At 40.3% G+C, this 22738-nt stretch overlaps 1 protein-coding gene across 1 annotated transcript in view; it reads right to left on the bottom strand.

Moving 5' to 3' along the window:
- PCSK2 (proprotein convertase subtilisin/kexin type 2) overlaps window positions 1–22738 on the bottom strand; it is a 209364-nt gene that overhangs the window by 171682 nt on the left and 14944 nt on the right. Inside the window, exon 4 of the mRNA XM_071805696.1 lies at window positions 18876–18967. The gene's annotated coding sequence lies outside the window, so the exon portion shown is untranslated. The remainder of the gene's footprint in view (window positions 1–18875; window positions 18968–22738) is intronic.

Genomic DNA, 22738 nt, shown 5'->3' with positions numbered 1-22738 from the left:
GTGAAGGTCAAGCACTAGAAGATCTGCTGGGTCATTCCAACAGCTGGTCTGCAAAGGCTACACATCACCCTTCAGCTGAGGACATCTGAGACATCCCAAAAGTGATTACTCTTTTCTTAGAGAGAAAAATAAAATAAAATAAAAATCACACCACCACACACACAAAACCCAAAACCACCCACAAAAACATCCCCTGATGTAAGGTGCACAGGCATGGGATGACAGAGCTGACATTGGGGATCCCATGGTTATAAAGAACTCACCAATGGGCAGATAAAAGCAAATGAAAAGCCAGGAGCTGGGTAAAAATAATTGTAAGGGTAACAGAAAACAAAGTACAATTATCCAGCAAATTAAATACACACTATATATATAGTAAATTTGGATCTAATGGGGAGATACAAGACAGTCAAGAAAAAGGCATAAAATTGTTAGAAAACATTTTTTAAAAACTACACCATGTTCCACCCAGCGATGATTATTTGGGACAGTCATATAACTCACTGTAAACCCTTCACCCTCACCTGAGCCAACATTAGGACCCAGAGAGACTATGGAAGGGCAAACATAACACCAGAGCTGGGGTAGGCGCTAGGAAGTATCAGTGAGATCTTCCTGCCAGTTGTTAAGCCACACCACCACCAACGTTATTGGGCTTCAACACTGCTTTGAGAAGAGGCAACACAGAAGCCTTCTATATATTCTGGATTTAAAATATTAATTCCTCAACCAGCATGCAGCAGAGTTGAGGGGAAAAAAAATCAATTTGGAAACAAACAAACAAACACGACACTTTAGAAACCAGAGGAAGAGAAGTTGAAAGGAAGCTTTGAAAATAACTTCTTCCAGATGAAAACAACACCAACAATAAGATGTGATGAATGGAAAGACATAAGGTCAAGTGCTAAAGGAAACCTGCAGCCCTTTCTCTCAGCCCAGCAGTCGAAGAGTTCACAAGACAGGAAATCAGCTCAAGCTGTAAACAAACTGTCAAGTGCAAGGCTATTTCATCCTTTGAAAAAGAAAATGAAAAAGGGTATCAGACTTTGAACTCATGGGAAGCTATCTGCAGAAAAAGGGATTAACAGCTGAATGACAATTATAATAAATATCTTTTAAATGCTATACTGCTCTTTACTTTATTCATGCTAGTAAGCTTCTCATTTTTACAGGCTCAAGCAAGTTTCATATCCATTTTCTGCTGAGCAACAGCATGGTAGCCAAGCCAGTAAGCTCATCTAGATTGATTTTCCAGTTTGGGTAAGACATAGGGAAGCATAAGACTGATGTGAGAAGGGTTCGTAAAACCACAAATAGATATAAATGAAATCTGAATTCTGTGGCACTGTAAACATTGAGCTCCTTAGAAGAAAGGGAAAAAAAAAACAACATATGCCTTGACTACAGGAAAATCCCAAATGACAGAAAACTGGTCCACTTGTCAGCCATCCTTACTAAGTGGCCACACAGCACTTTTGAAGATAGAGTGAGAATAACTGTGAATACATGCAGCGCTGTAATTCAGTTTACTTACAGCACTGAAGAAACCTCTGAAAATCAGAGACCTAGACAACCATGAATGTGTAGTTTCTCTTCAGCGGGCTCTATCATTACCAACTTCTGTGCCCCCTAATTGTCACAGCTGAAGTCAACCTAATATTTTAACAGTGCCTTCCTAAAAGTAAAAACTAGGAACAAACACAACCTTCAAAAACTCTACTATTACACAGACAAATACAGTGTTTGCAGTACTTGATGTGCTGTATTTAATATAGGAAAAATACTGAAACCTCACATTAGATGAATAGTAGATTCACCACTTTGCAGCCCACATATCCATTTTATGGCTGTTACTGTATTATTTTATAAATTGACCATTGCCAGGGCATGAAGAACATTTTAGCATCCTCTTTGTAAAAAACGACTTAACATCTGTGAGTGAAAACTTGCAGGTCAAATTCAAATACAAAAGAACTCATGTAAGTGTCATGGTGCCCTCTCAACAGGTACTTTACTAATTCCTTAATGTATTTCTAAGTAGTTTTATGTTGCGATTTGATTAGTTGATAACAACATCTCCCAATATCTTCATTCCTCAGAACTAGAGACAGTAATTGTTTTCATTTACAGCAGTATCTCTCTTGCCCTTTACTCACCACTGTACTGAAAGACGAATTAGCCAAAACATAATCACAAAACTTTAGTTTGTAAGCATGATGGAAGTGATGCCTAATAAAGCCTGGTGTGAATCCATCAGACTTCACTGACCTACAAATCTTGAAAACTGATGGATGTTCTTCTCAAAAGAGCAGCAATAGGAGATTTAGGAAACCTGGATGACAAGAGTGAGGGTCAACACATCTTCCGGGACATACTTGTTTTTCCTCTGAACACACTATTCTTCCACTCACAGAAGCATCTGTGATTCAGCTTAATCTTCAAAAATGTATGAATTGCCTGCATGAAATGAAATGACAATGCTTCTCTGTCAATTAGATCTCATTTTTCTGAGCGCACTGATCAGAACAAGTGGCAAGGTGTTTACATGAGCCCCATCTGGTTTGGATTCACTGGTCAAAGAGAAGTAATGCAGGTAGAATAGTATTTCCTTTCATTAAGTATAAAGAGCATTATTCATCCAAAATATCTGCCTAATATTTCTCTCAATGTATTTTCTTCATTTTGCTAAAACCTTCTTATATTAGCTTGACGTCACACAGCCTGTCATCATCGCAATTTTTACCATAGCAACCCATTATCCTACATAGTCAGACGAACTAAAGTCGAATGTGCCACTGTCCCTATGCATATGAAGTTTTAATTTAGGTCAGTATTCAATACTGGCAGCTAACAAAGTGAAGTCTCAAGCTGCCTCTTATATCTAGAGCACAAGGAGATGTGTACAGTGTGTACCAAAAGCAATTTATATGAGGAGGTGTTTTTGCAATGACACAGGGTTGGAAAAACATTCGTTATAACTCTCAAGAAAAAAAGTAATCAGATGCTTAACTGTTGTAATCATAATGCCATTTATAACAGAAGGATTTGTGGATGAGCCTCATATGGATACCAAGGACTCACATAGGTACAAGTGGTGCCTCCTCTTTATGCACCTGAACAAAAGGACACTAACAAAGCCTTAAAATACATTGTTAAAAACTCAGCTGCCTTATTCTATCGCTCAAGGAAAGAAGATTAGTTTTAGTCTATAGATCAAATCAAACTCGTATCTTGCATTGTAAATATTAATCTCAGTAGTATAAAGGTTAGTGTAAAGTTTTAGAACAAAACTCTGAGAACGGAAAAAAGACAGACAATAAACAAGACTATACGTAATAGAAGATAATTAAGAGGTGAACACATTTCCAGTGGGTCATTTGAAGAATCAGAAACAGAAATCTAAAGTACATGTTCCCTGGAGAGCATCTCTCTCAGCCTCAACATTCCTCATCACGCTCGGGGCAATGAAATCATTTAATTATCTTTCCTATGCCCCTGAGTAGACAGCAAAGCATTGATTCTAGTTTTGGGGCAAATTCTCAAAAAGCACTCTGGCACTAGGAAATTGTAAATCCCTGTTGCTAGGGAACCCTATGGGCTTTTTGTCATTGTTTGGTTTTTAAGCTTCATTTCCTTTCCAATTTCTGCTTCTCAGTCTTTTTAATCACAGTACAGTCTACAATTAGCAAAGTGGTGCAGATGAGTGCTCTCCATTTACAGAAAAAAATCCCAACTCTAAAAACTTCAGCAGATACTTCCAACCCCCTGTAACAGTGCCACCCTATTCAGAGCACTCAGGGTGTCAAGTGAGCTTCAGCTGAACTCCAGATAAACCAGAAATGCAAAACTAGTAATATCCAGCTCAAAGCATGTGCACTGGGTAAAAGACAAGATTTAAAAGTTGAGACACACTAGATAAAGGTATGGTAAGAGCTAAATACAGCATTGAGCTACATATAGTGTATGGGAGCAAAGTCAGAAACACTTCAGTCTATTAAAAATGAACGTAAATAAATCAAAGCTCCCAGGAAACGTCCCACTATTTCTTATGTGCCTCCATAATCTTCCAGGAAACTACAGCTAATGCAGTTAAACCCGTATTTTTCTACTGAACCTCCTCATTTCCTATTCCAGGGCCCTTTTACAGATGACCATGTGTAGACAAACACAGTTAATTTCTTTGGTTTATTTTCAGCTATCTTTGATACTGGCCGTAACCCAGCATTCTGACACAGCATTTATTCTAAGTGGTGTAGCCCTCAGCTGGGATCAAAACTTGAATACTCCACCATTTCCAGTCTTGCCCAAAAGCTGTATCCAACAAGTCTCTTAAAAATTCATGGGAGTCTTTAAAAACTGGTTGCCCTGAAAACACAAACAAGCTCTTTACAAGTTGGTTGTAACCCTCATCAGAGCCTGCTGGTCATGACACTAAGCCAGAAACTGCTGCTACTGAAACTTAAGATCAGACTTTCCAGTTTAAAGGGCTAAACGTCACCATAACTTTCTAAAAGCGTCCCTGTAATAATTAATAAACTGTATGACTTGTTCTGTAGGTGACTACTGTGCAAAAAAGAAAACCAAAATCCACCCTTCTGGTTAGCCACTTTCACAGAAATTAGTGTGTATGGGGAATTCTTTTATGGAATGAATGCTGAAAGTTCAACTCAGAAGCAAACTCTTAGCTTTGACTAATGATGACATCTCTCTCAAAGTAACAAAGACAAGCCCTTTTAAATCTTTTTAAAGGCTCACACCTTGCCACAAATTTAATAAGACAACAAGGTCAAAGTGATCTTAATAAGCCATTTATGGCTTTTGAGGATAAGAAGTTTTGTACTTCTGTAACAGGCATCATGCCTGTGCCACAGAGAAATGTCCCAGCATTTCCCTGGTCAGAAGTTCCTTGTTTAAGAAGTATTAATGTAATTCCAACTCATCTATCCTGAAAAGACACCATAAAGGTAATTTATAAAGCTTTACATTTACAGACAACAAAAACTTATTCTACATAGCAATTATGCTAAAGAGTTTCAATATCTTTGTTCAGCCTGAAATCTCCCAAGCTACCACACAAGGTCAATAGCTTCTAGAAAATTAGGATTTCTACCTACACTTCATGGTAAGACACTGCATGACACAGAACCTCCATGAGACCACAAAAAGCACTGTCAACTGTACAACCTTCAAAGCTCATCTAGTCCAAGCCCCTGCCATGAGCAGGGACATCTTCACCAGCTCAGGTTGCTCAGAGCCCCGTTCAGCCTGGCCTGGGATGTCCCCAGGGATGGGGCATCCACCACCTCTCTGGGAAACATGTGCATTTTACCACTCTCATTGTCACCAGTGTCCATCCAGACATTGTGCCATTGACCACTAACTACTGTCTGGGTGCAACCACCCAGCCAGTTCCTCATTCACTGAACAGTCCACCCATACCTGTCCAATTCAGAGAGAAGGATGTTGCAGGAGACCATGTCAATGGCTTTACAGAAGTCTGGATAGATGACATCCATAGCCCTTCCTTTGTCCACTGATGTAGTTACTCCATTTTAGAAGGCCACTAGGTTGGTCAGGCAAATGACCTAACTGACAATTCTTAATTGACTACTTCCTGGCCACCAATGTCAGACGTATGAAGGCAAAAACAAGATAAACTGTCAAGTCTCTTTGGAAGTTCACTGCAAAGATTTATTTACCCTCCAGTTTCCTGACCCTTTTGTTTCTTTGACAGGAAGGTGCCTTTGTTTCACAATGCATCATACTCAGCTCTAAAATGCTTCCTGTTTCACCAATATATTCCTTCATTTCTCTGAATTCAGTTTCTGTGTTTCTTTCTGTTTGGTACCTTTCCTAATTGCAGAATGGCAGGCAATATTTAATCATAGAACATAGCTACAGCTTAAATACTAGTACCAGATTTTTTTCTCATAGAGGAAAGAAGAAAAACAAATCACAATTTATTTTATTTATAGTACGTCATTGAACGTTAAATAAGGGCCAGAAAATTGCCTGCTGGAAGCACAAACTCCATTTCCTTTGGGCTTTGATTTTTCTTCTATTTCCAAAATTACAGCAAATACAGAGAGATGTAAAGAGGACACAAAGTTTTAATTTTTCTAGAAATTACAGGAAATCTGATGCTAGTATATTGTGAGACAAAATTAAACAAAAATCAGAAGGAAGGATCTCTAATGGTGACTTTTTTTTCCTCTCTCTCTCAAAAGAAGATATTCAAATTTGCACTAGCATTAGATAAAGGATGAACCTGAAGCCAGATTAGCTATGCAGACATCTATTTTCATTGTTTCTTCAAACGTTTCTACATTGGCCTGTGCCAATCCGTATGAAACAAAACACAAACCTAGCAACACACCCTGTATTAGAAGTCTTACTCCCCAGTACTCAATCTTTCAGCCTAGTCTACTCAGCATTAGACCAAAAAAGGAGGAGGCTCTTAGTCCCACCACAAGGTTAGATGGCCCCATCTGTTGTTCTATGTTTAACCAACTACAATGACCCTTAATGCTTTCCTACATTGCAAGACTTTACTCACCTAAAGATTCTAGGGACACCAAACATCAAAAACATCTCCCTATCTGGAATGAAGTTTTCAGAGCTAGCCTACAGTGGGTTTTGAGGAGTGGGGTTTTGTTTGTTTAGATGCTGTGGGTATGGGGTTTTGTTTGTTTGTTTGTTTTTAATGTATTGATACTAAGGATGTAGGTGACATTAACTGTTTTCTCAGCAGGAGAACTGCTATAAATTATCACCAACATTAGCTGACAGTTCTTTTCTCAGAATTGTCTTTGCGCCCTACCAAGAGTTACCACATTGGCAGACGTGCCATAAGAAGAATAAACCATATCTACCAGTTCTTGTTTATATGTGAGTTTTATATGAACATATATATGGCATATACATAATGAAAAACAAATCAAAACGGTCTTCTGATAGGTTTTCTTTGGAATAGGGAGGGGAACGTTTGCTTGGTTTGTTTTTTTTTAAGCCTGATCATTTCTCAGATTATGTTTCAGGAAGGGCTCACGTTTGAATCAGTGTAACCACGGAAATAGTAACCTTTGTGAGGACAGAATGAGTGACTGGCATTACTCAGATCTCTTCTAGACAGAGCAATCCTATATAAACACAATGTTTTCTTCCTCCAGTTTCACGGCAACTGTTCAATTAATAAACATGCTTTATCACACACTCAGACGTGTTGTTGCTGCAGTAATAGCTCATCTTTGCTTAAGACACTGTGATGACAGCAATGTCATACATTTTCCAGACTAATAAGTCACCAAAAGATATCAAAAATACTATTCTCACCTTTATGTGGTATTTGGTTTTCCCCAAGGGTATATCTTAACAGCTGAAGAATTACACATAGATACATGAAAGACATACGTGTTTACCAATCTTACAATAACATGGTTAAGATCACAGACGGAAACATAAACCCTGGATTTTCTGTGGATTTTAATTCACTTGTTTATGACCCCTTCAGAGTTTTATGTCAAAGTCTGGAAGTACAGAAGCTGACAATAAGTTTCGGCAGTTTTACACAAGACAAATCCAAGCCACCACGAATGCCCAGTTTATTACTACATACAATTAGTAATCAAATTATTATTTCTTTCCACAGCTTGTAGTAACCAATACAGTACAGAGCCCAGATGCAAGTCTTAGCTGAATACAGTGCAGAAGTCTGAAAACGTGGTTTCCAAGCACATAAGCAGAAACTTGTAATTAAGTTACACACTAAAACTACCCATATACCAGTCTACAGTCTGCCACTTGGATTAATAGATGATGTTTGTATTCCATCGCAGGCAAAGACAATGTATTCAACAGTTTCTACCTTTAGGAGTTACATGTTTGAACTGAACGTTATTAAAAGGAATCATCCTTCAGGAGCACTGGGAAAAAGGGGGTACAGGACAGCGTGAACAGGATTAGCTATTTTTGTGTATCATTTGATCTGCCACTCATGTACTAGAGACAATAAGTTCTCTATATTGTTGCAAAGCGAAGTGCACAAAACTGCTATCATCCCTCGAACAACAAAGATGCTACCCTTTTATGAAATACCACTTCACTGCTGCCTGCAAAGCTAGTTACAGAAAGTAAGAGCTCTGGAAGAAAATAATTTTGTGCTCAAGTTGTAAATGTCATAGGAAAGCTTCACTCAAAAAATGCTGCATTACTTATTACAGTAGGGATGTTTTCTATTCTAGACTGGTGGTAGGGGAATGAAGCAGAGGTCTGTTTCTAAATGAAGGAAATTGCTCTGTTGGAAAGGCTGCACAGGCCTTACAACAGTGACTCAAATCAAGTGATAGCATCTCTTGCCCCCATTCCCCTCCTCACCACCCCACAAGGGACAGTATTTACAGCAGGGTGTAGACAGCATGGCAGAGCCAACCTGTACATAAGAGCTTGTAAAGTCCTATCTACCAGTAACTAGTCATACCAAAAGGCATAACTCCTGGAAGAGATCTAAATGTATTTAATTTTGCTCTGCAAACTACTCCCTGCTTTTAAGAGAGTGTGGGCAATCTCACAAAAAACATCTGGACTTCACAGATCGTATTGGATGAGGCTGCTGTTACAGACAGCATTAAATAGCATGGGATCAGGAATTTGTAACATTAACTATAATAAAAGTGACAGTAAACCCCTTGCTAAATAGCTTAATATCAGCCATAACTACAAGTGAAAGCAGGGCAGCCGGGCTAGACACAGTATAGATTTAATGCCCAACCATTAATATGTTCTCCCCCCGAGATTTGCACAGGGTTTTTTTTTTTTTCCAGTGGTAATGATCAGTAGTGTCACTTCAATTACTCAGAAGACATACAATGGCTTTTTGGCTGCAAGTGAAACACCATTGCTGAAGCTAGGCTTGTGTTAGATGCTGCTGCTGAAAAAAATCTCCCTGCATTCTCATTAATAAAAATATAATACCAGTGTACTCTCTATACTTAAACACTTATCCTATTTTAAAAATAAAGTAGGGCTGCCATTAGGTAGTACTTTGTTTCTACCGACTCATTTTAACTGATGGCAAGCACAATATTGATCATCAGCCTCTCTTTTCCTCTCTACTTACAATAACTAAGCTCCAGTCAAATACCATGCTACCATTTCTGAGAGTGCTCATTCACTAGAAGACTCTCAGCCCCAGCAAGGGCTGCAGAAGATATCTGGTGATCTTGTTTCATATTCTTTATTTGAGCCTTTAACATATCTAATATATACTTACATGGTGACCATTATTCTCTCCTCTGTGCTCATTTAATGAGTACACCTTCAAGATAACTCTGCAATATATATAAAGAAAGGCTATTGTACTTCTTTAAAGGTGGGAAACCAAGATGGGTCCCTGCCCCTCCAGGGGTGCAGGCATGTGAAGGCCCCAAAAGAGGGGTACTCAGCCCATGGTTACATTCCCTTGCTATACAATGTACATAGGAGTCCAGGTGCTCCACAAGAGCCAGCACAGGAGGAGGTCAGCACAGACTGCAAGGAAAATTGGTGAAATACCCTAAATAATATCTCTTTCTGGAAAAGATTCACCTTTTGGGGAGCTGCAAAGCCACATCCGCTTCACCTGGCATTCATATTTGCACAGATATCCAAGAAGCATTCAGGCACCACTCTCCTCCAAGTTGGGGCAGGAATCTGGTGGTGTAGAGAGACTTCACCCACCCTTTATCATTGTATATATTTCTGTTCAGACTCACCAGGAGGTCAAGGGAGGTGATCCTTCTCTCTCCAGCACTGGTGAAACACCTTCAATGCCAGGTCTAGTTCTGAGAGGCATGGACACCCTGTAGTGAGGCCAGTAAATGGCTACAAACATGAGGGGTTTGAAGCATCAGATACATGAGCAGAGGCTGAGAAAGCTGGGCTTGTTCAAGCCTGGAAAAAAGGCCACTCAGGGGGATCACTGTGTACAGAGAAACAGGACAGGGGGGCAGTGGTGCCCAGTGACAGGACAAGGTAGCCACCAAATGAAATATAGGACATTCTATACTAAACAAGAAAGACTGAAGAAAGCTCTACGGGTGACAGAACGCTGGAACAGGTTGCCTAGTGAGGCTGTGGAATCTTCACCCTTGGAGATGGACAATACCCAACTGTCCTGCACCTGGTGAGGAATAACCCCAGGCACCAGTACAGGTTAGGGGTAGACCTGCTGGAAAGCAGCACTGCAGAGGAGGACTTGGGAGTTCTGGTTGATGTCAACCATGAGGCAACAATGTACCTTTGTGACCAAGAAGGCCAACGGTATCCTGGGGTGCACTAAGAAGAGTGTGACCAGCAGACCGAGGGAGGTTTATCCACACTTCTACTCTGCCCTGGTGAGTACACATCTGGAGTACTGCGTCCAGTTCTGGGCTCTCCAATTTAAGGACAAAATTACTGGAGGGAGTCCAGCGGTAGGCTAGGAAGATGATTAGGAGCCTAAAGCACCTTTCTTATGAGGAGAGGCTGAGAGAGCTGGGTCTGTTGAGCCTGGAAAATAGAAGCTGAGAGGGGATCTCATCAATGTTTATAAATATCTCAAGGGTGGATGTCAAGAGGATGGACCAGACTCTTTTCAATAGTGCCCAACAACAGGATGAGGGGCAATGGGCACAGACTGAAGCACAGGAGGTTTCTTCTGAATATGAAGAAAAACTTCATTACTTTGAGGTGCCAGTGCCCTGGAACAGGCTGCCCAGAGAGGTTGCAGAGTCTCCTTCTCTGGAGACATTCAAACCCACCTGGACACATTCCTGTGCGATCTGCTCTGGTGAAGCTGGTTTAGAAGGCGAGTCAGACTAGATCTCCACAGGTCTCTTCCAATCCCAACCATTCTGTGATTCTGTGATGCAGCCCTGAAAAAATCTCTAATTGACCTTGTTTGGAGGGAGGGGTTTGGACCAGATGATATATAGAGGTGCCTTCCAACCTCAGCTGTTCCATGATTTCCGTTGCAATTAGCGGGAAGTTACAACTCCCATGTTCTAAGCCACCTTCTCCTTTAATTCAGGAGCCTCGGTTCCTGGATTGAATGATACAATGCCTTTTCCACCCACTCCTCAATCCATCTGTATTTAATAGCACGGAGGCAACCCACCTGCTTTAAAATCCATTTTGCACTTCCACTTCACAGACTCAGATTTTCCTTATTAATGGTGGGGGCCTCTGTGGTTATTTAAAAAAGCAAACATAACACCAAACACCACATCAAATGATTCTTCATAACATTTTGTTTCCAAGAAACAGAGCAGCACAACAGCACAGCATGGTCTCACAAGCAGACTGAAAATAGATTTCTGTAAATTACAAAGTTTCTTAATGCTCTATGTGTAAAACTTTACATAAAATAATTAACTAGGCAGCCTGCATCATTTGAAGCACCTTACCCACAACAGTAATTTTCAGCTTTTAATTCAGTAGCCCACCCTTTAACAGAGATTGCTTAAAACTTCCGCAAAACTGGTAGGTGGGAACAATCAGCTCTTTCAGAGCTGCAGAGAACGAATCTGGGACTAATTATGTTTTTCTTTCTTCTATTTTTTTCACATGGCCCTATTCCTATTTATAATTTTCTCCCATTTGCTGCAGCTCTGCAAAAAGGTAACAGAAAGACCACTACTTTCTTTTTAGATATTCGATAATTTCTGGAGACTAAGAAGAATAATTGTTGGGCTTTCTTATGCCCTAAATATATATATATATTCAAGATAGCAGTCTCACCTGGGCTGCCAAACAAGCATAAGATGCTTGGACACCCTAAAAACAAACAAACAAATGCACAAACGCAGGGGGAAAGGGTGGCAATAGAAGAGATTTCTGAAATTTAATGGGACTTTGCTCACCTAAACTAAAAATGTCATTCCTGCATTGTTTGCCATCTCTTCAGGGAAAACCTCCTCAGCTCCTTCCCTGTCTCCTGACTCCAGGGAGAGCTGGATCTCCCAGACAAGCCCCTCAAGCCAATTTCTGCTCCCTTCCTTCTAACATCTGCTAGCTGTTTGCAACTGCATCTGTTCATTCTAGTTCACTGGAAAAGATCTATTTTCCAGCATGAAGCAATGCAAAGCAGAGTAACTGTATCTGAATTAAAGCTCTGATGCACTTAGAGCTAAGAGACATACGTAAGCTGCAGAGAGAACAGAATAGTTTCTATGACATGCTAGCTGCCCTCATGACCCAACTCATGATAAGCACTCATCACAAACAAGCTTATCTTCCTCCTGCAAACATTTACTCATCCTGTATTCCTGTTCTATTGCTCTCTGCTGGAAAACCAGCACCTCCAAGCAAATTATTGCTCACCAGCTTGCAAGTATATACCTGGAAATCTTTTAATTCGTTTACCTTCTGATGTTGCATAATCTCCATATGTGCCAAGGCTGAAATTCTACTCAAGTCATAGACGAGTCTTATCTATCTTTTGAAATTAACAGTTTTTTGAAGAGCTGTTCATTCTTGCATACTAAGCCATGACACCTTTTGTGCCATTGAAAACACTTTACCAAAAGTAGAGTCTAGGAAACAATGCAGAAAGATTATCATTACCCTTTGCTGGTCATGCTGAAAATAAAGGTAAGATGACTCTTGCAAAAAATTCTAAATTTAGACATCCAGACACAGGCCAACACACCTGCAAATGACCTGCCACTTGCCTGCAGCCAGTAGAAATGCCCACAACCTGCTCAGAGGAGTTTAACTCATGATCTGTGTGACCAAAAGGATGAACATACACACAGATAAAACAAATTGTGTTCTGGACTCCCTTGACTTTATCCACTACTAAAGCAAAAAGATGACAGCTTAAGGTGACTAGCACAGAGACAGACACCTACACAGTGAGCAGGTAGTCCGTATCTAGTCAACTGGATCTCAGGCTAAACTGAGGATTATTTGGAGTCTGGCATGTGTAAGCAGCTTCTATTCCTAGTGCAGTCAGGTACACAGAACAATACATTTCAGGGAAAATGCTCATAGGAAGAAAGGCAATGTGATTTTAAATCACCCCACCTGCCATGCTGTTAATACATCTTGTTTGAAACACATTGCCCCTCACTCCTTTGAAGCTTTGTGCTAATATGCAGTTGCCAGTTTCCCCCCCAACCTGTAAAATCTTGTACATATTTGCCATCATAGTATTTGATAAACGTTGTTGTACATTACCTTAGAGCTTTGTCCATGCAGGACTCACTCATGATCTCAAATTCATTAGCGCTTTTGCCTAATGTTACAAGGTTTATATTCAGGTCTGCCAGCTGCAGGAAGCAGCTCATGCAGAGAGTTTGTTCCAAAGAGGGCACCGTGTCACAAAGAGCAATAGAATAAAATCATGCCATTGTAAAGGTGTAACAGGGTCCCTGAAACAAAACACTTGTTATGATATTTACAGAAAGCTACCCTTGCCCTGAAAGGAGCAGCAGAGGCCAAACCCCCTCAGTTCCCCAGTCACTCAAACCCATCCGCCAGGTTCCACATGCTTTTTCAGACCCAAAATTTGACAATCTCCTCCATTCCTGTGAGTCTTCTCTGAACTGGTTGCTGTTTCTATTCACTGGAGGATCAGCTTTATCACTGTTTGCAAAGGCATTAAAGCGGCTTTCACTCTTCTTTAACTATGCCCAGTTTTGAAAAAAAAACAATATTTGCCCCAAGCAGGAGCTCCTATTACACGTTGCCAAGTCCATGGTCCTGGACTAGGCAGAGGTTTGTTTTCAAGGTTTCAGGACAATCCAAGACCCCTTGTGTGACTTTTTTGTACTTCTCTGCAATGACACTTTTTGGTTTGTTTAACTTTGTCACTAAGAGGTTTAATTTGTACAGTCTGTCTTCTTGCAGGATTTCTCCTACAGAAACAGATTTCTGAAATAACAGTAGAAAATTCTGAAGGGTTTTATCTTTCCTGGTTCTGTCTTCCCCTCCTCCATGTAAGACTTCTTGTAATAACCTCCTATATTTCCTTTCTCATGTGGCACTGTACAAATCTAACTGATATCAAGACAAATGTGAATTTAATTCAAACATAAAAGAGGAGGTAGTGTGTTATGGAACAACCTCCACTTCCATTATCCAGACTGTTTTAACCCTCATTTCCTATTTGTGCATCATCCTGCTATTATATTATCCCCCAAATTCAACCTCGGCAGCACAAACCTGCCATCAACCCAGAGAAGTTAGCTCTCACTGTGACAGCATTTCCTACAGGCTAATAATGAGTTACAGACATTACTCATATATACATATGCAGACTACATGTAGCATCACGGCATCTAAACTATAAAAAAGGCTGTCCTGTAAGGTAAAAATCTTACTCTATAAAGGGCTGCACAGAATCCTTTTACTCCCTTTCCAAGCCCTCTCACCCTCACACACTCTGCTCCAGGGAAAGGCAGCACTTATTTCAAAATGAGCTATTTGTTTTTCTCCAAGTTCTATACTGGAGCAATCATTAACACTTCATTAACACTTTTGTTTACCATCTAGACAGGAGATGGCTTCAACAAACCATGCCCAGGGGAAATTAACATTTCTAAGACTTTACATGGTAAAACAAACATCTTAATTAAGCTTTAGGTCACAAGAAACATCAGGCAGAAGGAGATCTGAATCTACACCAGAATTTCAGAGGACCTCTGGATATATCAGGAAGCACACATCCCAAAACAGTATCACCCTTCTGTTAACTCTCCACCTAGTGTGAAATTTTCTGTTGGAAGGATGTCCTCACACCTCCCTAACAGTTGAATGATACAGAAAGAGAAAAATAAACAAGTATCTTAGAGATCCACCAGCCTGTATTGATATTGGGTGTTGCCCCAACCCAGGTACAGGACCTTGCATTAACATTGTTGAACCTCATGAGGTTCAAAAAGGCCCCACGTCTTGAGCTTGTCCAGGTCCCTCTGGATGGCATCTCATCCCTCAGGTGTGTCAACTGCACCACTCAGCTTGGTGTCATCTGCAAACCCGCTGAGGGTGCACTCGATCCCACTGTCTATGTCATTGATTAAGATGTTTAATAGTACTGATCCCACTACAAGCCCCTCAAGAACACCACTTGTCACTGGTGTCCATCCAGACATTGACCGCTACTCTCTGGATGTGATGACCCAGCCAGTTCCTCATCCACAAAGCTTTCTTCTCAGTATTTCCCATCAAATAGTAATAACTCATTTAAAAACAAACAAAACCAACAACAAACACAAACACAACCACAACACACATAGCAAAGCAAGACATCTTTGAACAAGAAGTCAGGTTGATCCAAAATCCCGAAAATTTTGTTATCAGATTAAAAAAAAAAAAAAATCATTGCTAAAGCACAGTTTGTTTGAGCTGCAGCTCAGGAAAATACGATTTTAAAATGTTTATACTGACAGCAATATTTGGATTTTCACTCTGTGGGGTAGGATTGTTTTCTACATTTTTATTCCTGATGAAGGACCCCTGCTGCATACCTGGAGACAGTTTCATGGGGTTTCTTTGTGTCATGACTCATAAAATGAACATACAGATGACACGGTAGAGAAATAGTTTTGCCTCCCTCTTTCAAACTTTATCCACTGCCTGAACGCATGACTCATTTACCATCAAGTCCAAGTACAATAAGAACTTTTATTCACTGAAAACTAACTCTATTTCATAGCTGGCTTTAACACCAATACAAAGTGGAAAAATCTGGACTGGTAATTAGGTTATTTACGTAGTTATATAGAAATGGTGCACACATTTCTGTGTTCGTGACATTTTTAATAGCCTGACCAGTAAAAACAAGTTCAGCCTCAGCTGAGGCATAAAAACAGTTGCTGCATAAAACCATGTTTTATTCACGGATAATGCACCAGCACTGTATTCTTTCCACACTCAGTTTTTCAGAGCCTAATCAGCACTGTTTGCACTGAAGGAAATGGGAATACCCACTATCCTGAAAGAAACCAAACCTTTAGGCCCCCTGATGATTAATTTATGTTTGTGAATCTTGCCATTTATCCTAGCTTGTGGGGCTCATGAGTCAGCCTCTCATGAGCCAAATAACAGAGCCTTCACAGACAGATCCATCTCTACAGCACAACACAGGAGAATTCAAAAGAGGGATGTAACAGTACATGGGGCCAGCACACCATGTTCACTTGGACTGTTTCCTACAACCTGCTCTGACCGACACAGAGACAGTGCAGCTTTGACTCATTTAAGGCACTTGAACATCTATTCAGCTCCTGGTAGAAAGGGATCCCATAAATTTTGCAGTATTCACTCTTTGTAACATGACGCAGGAGCTCAGCATGGCCGAGCATTAGAGACTTTATATCCAACCAAGAACAAGAGGCACTAGAAGAAAATATATTTTTAAAATTATTGAAAATTAGACAGCGGTACAGCTGCCCATAGTGCAGTAAAGCAAGCAAAACATGTTACTGCGAAAGAGAAGCACCTTTAAACAACCTGTCAGATTTTGATCTACCACAAAAGCCATCCACAAACCTCTCAACTACTAATGAAAAAAAAAAAAAGTAAAAGTCAAGAGTTGTTGTCCCAGCCAAGTTTGAACCTGAATCATCATTGGAGGAGCTATCATAATCTGGGTTACTATTCCAAGTAAAACTCTGCATAAGCAAAGAAAGCAACCCTTTGCTTCCTTTTCTATCTACACCTTCCTGGAAAGTTTCCCCTCCCAACATTAAACCCACATTGCCGTAGCTCACCACAAAGAATGGAAAGTCCCAGCACAAAAGCACAGAAAAGGGCAGCCATGCTTTGTTTAGTAATGGGCTGTGATACAAACAAAACTGGCTTCCAGGAATGGCTCTTAAAAGTGCATTTACTTTGCCACACACTTCATTTCTCTGTATTATAGAAATATTCTTCAGTCAAGCTACCGCAAAGTGTCATGTTTGCTTGAATCACTACCAGTGACAAGCAGAGTACTTGCGTTAACATTCATCCTAATGGTTTTTCACTGCCTACCCTTTCACAATCATTCTGCTGTTAGGCTTCTTTTAACCTTCCAAGATTAATTCTGTAAAGTGATCAGTGACATTTCTAATGTTTAAACAAGAATGAAAAAGTGCCTTGATGCTTCTTTGTTTGTTTGTACTTTTGCAGCTTCAATGGAAAGTCTACAAGCTGGCTTCTGTTTGCTAATTACTTTAATTTGCAGCATGGAGAGAAGAAGGGTTAGCACATGGCAGATAAGCTCTACTCTAAACATGAAAGAAAGCACATGGCAGAGCATTCAGGCCCTAGGTGAATGATTTCCATGCTCTTTATGAATCAGAGAACAGTCTCAAGCATAAATTACATTTCCAGAGCAAGTAGAATGTATGCATGTCCCAGGCTCTGTCTGCAAAGGAGAACGTAAGTTCATTGACACTGTCCACCACTTGCTTGCTTTAGAAAAGAAGTTTACACTGGAAATAGTTCCAAAATATGAAGCAAACAATTACTTTGTAACACCCTCCTTTCTCAGTGACTAGTGATGCCTGTGTTTTCCCTGCTATTTGATTTCCATATGCTTGTCATCCAGAAATTGTGTGGTCTTAAAAACAGTGTTATTCCTGCCAAACCTGCAAAGCCTGAAGTCTCCAAGCAGCTGTTTTTAACCAGCCACACAGGCCCCATACTTCAGTTTTAGCCAATTAACAGTATTCCTCAATGTAGTGGGAAATTTTTCATTGATACTAGGAAGTGAATAACTGGACTTTATTACTGACAAGCTGTCTGCTGCTCACCTACCAGATGCTGCTCTGGGCTTTTTTTTATACTAACAGGTACATTTTCACAGAGGATATGCAGAAAAGGTTCATCATTAGTTAAAGGGGCAGCTTTCACACAACTCCAAGGTGGTATGATGCGTGCCTCAGTCCACCCCATGGCACACAGAGTGCGCAAGAGAGGAGGCAAAGCTGCTCCTTCAACATGTGGCCTTCATCCAGGTCCTGCCCCGGGCTGTGACCACATACTTGGACTCCCTGCTTCATGGTAGGCACCTGAGCTGCCAGCTGGGAATTTGCTGGCACTAAACTGGTGCAGAAACTTCAAGTAATGAACTGCAGAGTCAGTTGCAGCACAAATATCACTGACTATAAATCAAGGAAAATCTAATTGAAACCAATCTAGTAAACTAAGAACAAGGTGAATGCAGAACTGTTTTGTCAGAGGAAACCCCCTGCTGCAACTTGGAAAATATATTTTTTTCATTTTCTTTAAAGCTATAATCCTGAAATGCCTGTGTAACCTTGTCAATGATAGAACGGTGAGTGGAGAAGCAGTAGAGTTCAGGGCATAAGAGATGCCTCTCACCCCCAACAGGCAAATGGGAACATGCTACTATCTTACTGAAGAAAAATACTAATATTTAATTTTTCAGTACACCAGAGAAAGGAAAATAATCAGAGAGCTTTTTCCCATTTTACCTTCTTTAAAATAGCCAATAATTTATATTTTGTATAAGAAGCAAACAGAAAAAAAGGACAACGGTAAAAACATATGTTGCTTTTGGACACAGATGTTATTCAAAACCCACCCCGTAACTGTGCAGTCTGATTATGTTGACTCTCCATGGAATTCTAGTGCAGCAAGTCAAGCTGGTCTGTAGAGTTCTTAGGTCTATTACTAGGTGTACAGTAATCTTTACCCTCCTCTGCCTTTCCAGTTCCTGACAGGAGTAAATACATTTATACAGTCCTAAAATTACACTCAGCCCTTTGAAGGCCATGGCGAGGCTGATGTGGCCCCCAGTGAAAATGAGGCGGACAGCCCTGCACTAGAAAATATCAGCAAGGAGCTGGGGCACATTTTGTCTGATCCCTTTCCCTGTACTTGTGAACAGAAGATGTAGAGCCACTCACTGCACTGTTGCATGGTTTAGTCTCCTCTGCCACCCGATGGCTTCTGCTTGTTCTGCAGCCTGTCAGCGCTTGGCTTCTCCTTCAGTGAATCTCTGCAGAGTAAACATATTTTTACTAGACATTAGGGTCACGTCAATGGAGCACAATGACAGCAGAAAGCCAAAGCCTGGTACACGTGAAATCAAGCCAAAAAGCACTTTCGGGCTTTTTTTCCTGATGTTTCTTCACTCAATACAAAGCTTTTCTCCAAAACAATTAAGTTCCAATGAAAACTCCTCTCATATTCAGGATGGAAGTTACAAGTCTGAGGTGATATAAATGGCCTTCACCATAATCACCTAGACTGTTTCCCCCAATATTTTCATCCTGAAGTATTTTCCAGTGTGCCAAGAGTCCCAACCTACAGAAGTCTTGAACACTTGGGGTTTTTTGTTTTGTTGGGTTTTAGGGTTTTTTGGTGCTGTATTTTTTTCTCTTGTCAACAAAAGCATTAAAAGGTGTTACTTGCCTCCAGAGTGACTGAAGTCAGTCAGATTTGAGTTACAACGACTTTGAAAGAAAATTGCTGTTGTTCTTCCCTACCAGAAAATTCCCAACCAGTACCTGAAGCAGCGTCTTTGTACCAGACTTAACTCATACTGCATTCTGACCATCTTAACTAAGGCTCCATAGATATGCACCATATTAACTTTATTTTTATTTGATTGGGTTATATTCTTTTTGACCCCTCTCCGATCACAACAGATAACACCTCCTGTCAGGGAAGTGCTTTTGCAAGCAGAAAAACTCCTGCTCTAAGTAATCAATTGTTAGGACCATCTGTACAGATGACCTTGACTTTTAGGTAGCTTGTTTGGTGAGCATACCTTTCGACAGAAAACAGTACTCTGGCCCGTACATTTAACGCATTGCAGTAAACACTTGCACAGATGTGTAACAGCAGCACATCTGTCCAACACATTCTTGTTCTACAGCTTTGTTTGTAAACTCAGCATTTAAAAATTCCTTTAAGTTCCATTCCTTCCTCTCTTTCCCCCTCCAAATAAAAACCATCCTTCCTGAAATGCTATCAGGAAAGCCTTGTGTACCTGACCTTTCACATTGTATCTTAAATGCTTTGTGCTAACAAAGTAGCTGCATTTATATAGACACGGAGTTTAATATACCTCCAGGGTCCTTGAAAATGGAAATGCAGGAAAAGACTCCACTCTAAATTAGCATGTTGCAAACTGCCATTAAGATTAAAATACATACGTAGTGCTGAAAACTAAATTACTGCTTCGTGGCTGAAAAGTCAGTCTACCTAAAACCTAATGAGTAGCAAAGAGACAAGGGAGAAATAAGGGGCTGGCAATTTTGTTGAGCAAAAGCTACCCTGACTCTTGGATCTACAAGTGACACGAGCTGCTGCATTTCACAAATAACGAGGCAGAGAAGAGCTAGCATATTAAGTCATCTGCCACCATCTAATCCATACGCATGAACTCCCAAGTCAGAAAGACAATTCACTGTGTATTAGTGAATTTTCTACATAACAGCTGCTTTTCTACTGCAAACTGGGTTTTATAAACCAGCCCACAGAAAAAAAAACAACCAAACAAACAAAAAACAAACAACAAACATGCCAGGTACTCTACAAATGTTTTTCATGGAGTTTTTAAAGTCTGTATTTTTAAAGCAGAGATACATTGCAATTATATAGAAATCAGCACATATCAGCTGTGCAAACAAGCCAAGTTCCAACAGATGAAATTTATATGAGCACAAAGTAGCTGTAATATATATATGCTGACCTCATTAACACCACGCTCTCCACATGTGTAATGCATGTACCCATGTTTAGCAGGCAAACTCAATGTGTACAGCTACTGAAAAACAGTCTGACTAAATTCAGTGTGAGATCAATTGCTCAATTTTATACACAGAAGATTGTAGGGGGATGTTCCCATCCTCATGGACACAGGAACAATACTCTGATGGCAAAGTGCAAGTGAAAATTACTTTTTCTCATTTTCTGTGCATCTCCCCTTCCTAATTTTTGCTACTTTCAGAAGGCACAAGATACTGATGCTGAATAGTGAGCTTGGCTTCAAGAGCAAGAATACTAAAGGTCAAGAATATGGCTACCACTGTGCCATAGAGACAGGCTGTTTCAAGATTGTTATTCTCTCAACTCATCAAAGCAACAGCAAACTAGTATCTGTGATGTAGAACTAGGATGTATGATAAACTGTATGAAGACAATGCATTTAGTGATAATGGACACAGCTGATTTGTGTTCCAGAAGGCCTTGGTCTCTCTACCAAAACAATGAGTTTAACACTGAAATAAAAATAGCTTAATTGCTTCTGCCATCGAGATATTGCTTGACTTTGCTCTACATTGATATGAATGCAGTAAAGCTAAGCTATTTGTTCAAAGTCTGATCAAATCAAACCCTACAGCTTCCAAGTGACAATGGTTTTGTTTCCATGAAGATTTTCATGGCCACTGAACTAAAAATGGAAATTAGTCTGTAACAGAAGCATTTTTGCAAATGTAGTTTTCCGTCATCCTTGATTAGCATTCACCTTCCCAATGAAAGGAGACAGAGATCCCTTTCTGACAGAGCTAACATCTTCCACAGCCTCCCCACGCCACAGGTTGTGCTCAGGAATCCCCATCTCTTCTCCAGGCAACGCCACAGTGACACACAGTGAGGATCTTACCAGACTAGCAAGGGCCATTCTCCCAGATGGCTGTGCTTCTGACCAACACTTGTGTTCCCCCTAATACCTGTCCACAGTAGCAAAAAAGAAATGAAACTCACTCATTTAGGCCACACAGTGCAATTTGTTTCTCGGTAACAAGTTAAATGTAGTTACTACAGAGACTGCAAGTTCTATACAAACAGCTCTGACCAAATAGAATTCCTCCCACTTCTATCCTGTTGTGATCACTTCTACTTTCAGCCATTTTTCCCCTTGCAGGCTTTGACTCCATGTGGTCAACACTAATGCTTTGCCTTACCTGCCAACAATTTTATTCCCTCTTCATGATAAACCCAGATACCAGACACCATTGTCACTGCGTCTTCCTCTTCTCTTACATTTCAGTCTAGATTTCAGCTTTCCAACCCCACCACAAAATCCAAATCTTGTTATTTTTCCACTCATCTTCCAAATAATAATGTTCCTCCCTTAACTAACAAAACAAAAGCCACGCTGACTTTTTTTTTTCCTAGTTACACTGAACACTGAATCTTCTCCACTGGCTTCCTCATCCCCCATTTTAAAAAATCTTATCTCCCACAGACACATTGACATACTTTTGGTTAATATGGGTTGAACTGCTTACATGTCCCCAGCTGTTCAGGTCCACTGAGAAGATGTAAGTAGCAATCTCCTAGTGAGATTCTAGGTTTCATTCTGGGGAGTGCCAAGTCACTAGAAAATGGGCTTTTTCATGGACTGCAATTCATCTGGAGTAGCTACAGTATAAGCTTGAAGAACCGTATTTTGAAGCCTTAGGGAACTATTTGTATAAGATACATAACAGTGACTGGGTGACCTGGGCTCTGTGCTCAGCCGTGTTCCCAAACTACTGCAGCATTATGTATTGTATTTTGTCACGTCTTGCTTTGCCCTCTTGAGTTTCAGCTGTAAAGTATAAGCAAGTACAAGGAATTTTTAATCTCCCTGAAGTCTGCTGGCACTCTACAGCATAATCTTGTTTTTTTCCTGGTCAGCTGAAAAACTGTACATCGTACCGAATTTTAGGCACCATTCACAAAGAAACCCTCCCCTTTTTCCCTTCCCAACTGTTCAGCTCATTGAACAGTGAAGACAATGCTGCTAAGAATCTGTGGTCACACCTGCACCTTA

This window comes from Patagioenas fasciata, chromosome 3, assembly GCF_037038585.1.
Source record: "Patagioenas fasciata isolate bPatFas1 chromosome 3, bPatFas1.hap1, whole genome shotgun sequence".
Lineage (NCBI taxonomy): Eukaryota > Metazoa > Chordata > Aves > Columbiformes > Columbidae > Patagioenas > Patagioenas fasciata.
This window is presented reverse-complemented; position numbering and strand designations above follow the sequence as displayed.